Raw genomic sequence first — 1,398 nt, 5'->3', positions numbered from 1 at the left:
CACGGAAAAAAATCACGAAATTTAGAACTATTTAAGCCCCAGCTGCTATTTATCGAAAATATCAACATGAGGAAAATAAATTAGTTAAGTTAAACAGGTACAATGTCGGCTTTTGTCGCCTCCTCAAGAGCAGGTCAAAAAGGACTTGACCTGTAGGGGCAGCGGCAGGCCAAAAAATTTAATTCTTTATTATTAAAGTTCTTATTTCATTCCCAAAAATTATTGAAGCCAATGAGATGGCTGGAAGAAAGTAGGGGGGAGGGATGGTATTTTTAAAAAGAAAGGTGTCGTAATTGGAGGATTAAGATAAATTCCACCAAATCCCATCAAATCACCATTACCCTTCGTCGTAAACCTACTGACTGCCCTACAGTTTCATTTAATAATGTTACTCTTACCCCTGTCGAACAGATCCGGTACCTTGCACTACATTTGGACAAGCGATTAACCTGGAATCCTTACACAAGACTGAAAAGACGGGAAAGTGCACGTCGATTTCGACTATTATAGCACTTACTAGACAAACGGTCTAAACTTCCAACACATAAAAAAGACTGATCTACATGACTGTAATAAGACCAATCTGGACAAATGGATTTGAGCTTTGGGGCTTTACTAAACCTTCGAATTCCTCTCGTATTCAAGCCTTACAATCCAAAATCCTTCGTAAAATCCTCAATGCTCCTTACTTTGTCACAAATAAAATCATACATAAAGACCTTAATGTTCCCTATTTAACCGATCTATCCCGAACCAGATATCATTCCTTCCAATGTAAACTCCCTAACCACTCAAACCCCCTAGTTTCTAACCTTTCATTCTCTTCCATTCCTGACAATCATCCGAGGTGCCTGAAAAGAAGATGGCCACGGGACCAGCTAATGTAAAATGTTATTAGAGTGCTACTAATGGGTAGTTTCTCTACACGCCTGTAACACTCCAATTTAACTTAAATCAGATTTACTAAACGTATTATAATTTACAGTTGTAAATAGCAATAAATAAATATTTAAAAAAAAGAAGAAGAAAGGAAAAAAGGTTTTCATTCGATAGGAGAGAGCGAGTCACTCCATAGGGATCAGCGAAGCAGTGAGAGGTATTCGCACATATCCAGCCAGGCCAGGCCTCAGGTTCTTCAGCTTGATGAGGATTAATGCAGAGTAGACCATGCTCCAACAAAGCTGCCAAAACTCGTTGCAGGGCTTCGTAAGGGCTGTTAACAGAAGTTAAAGTCAGGGTCAATGAATGTAAAATTATTATCTGTATTGTATTGTATTGTACTGTACTGTACTGTACTGTACTGTACTGTACTCTACTGTACTCTACTGTACTCTACTGTACTCTACTGTACTCTACTGTACTCTACTGTACTCTACTGTACTCTACTGTACTCTACTG

At 38.6% G+C, this 1,398-nt stretch overlaps 1 long non-coding RNA gene across 1 annotated transcript in view; it reads right to left on the bottom strand.

Annotated features, from left to right (window-relative positions):
* Positions 1 to 1,027: 1,027 nt before the first annotated feature.
* The window catches only part of LOC106688506 (uncharacterized), an 11,146-nt gene continuing 10,775 nt past the window's right edge, over positions 1,028 to 1,398 (bottom strand). The window contains exon 2 of the long non-coding RNA XR_001344327.2: positions 1,028 to 1,213. This is a non-coding gene — a long non-coding RNA (uncharacterized lncRNA). The remainder of the gene's footprint in view (positions 1,214 to 1,398) is intronic.

This window comes from Halyomorpha halys, unplaced genomic scaffold (assembly GCF_000696795.3).
Source record: "Halyomorpha halys isolate HHAL.00 unplaced genomic scaffold, Hhal_1.1 Scaffold1144.1, whole genome shotgun sequence".
In the NCBI taxonomy this organism is placed as follows: Eukaryota; Metazoa; Arthropoda; class Insecta; order Hemiptera; family Pentatomidae; genus Halyomorpha; species Halyomorpha halys.
The sequence above is the reverse complement of the archived record's forward strand: the minus strand, read 5'-3'. Positions and strand labels throughout refer to the sequence as shown.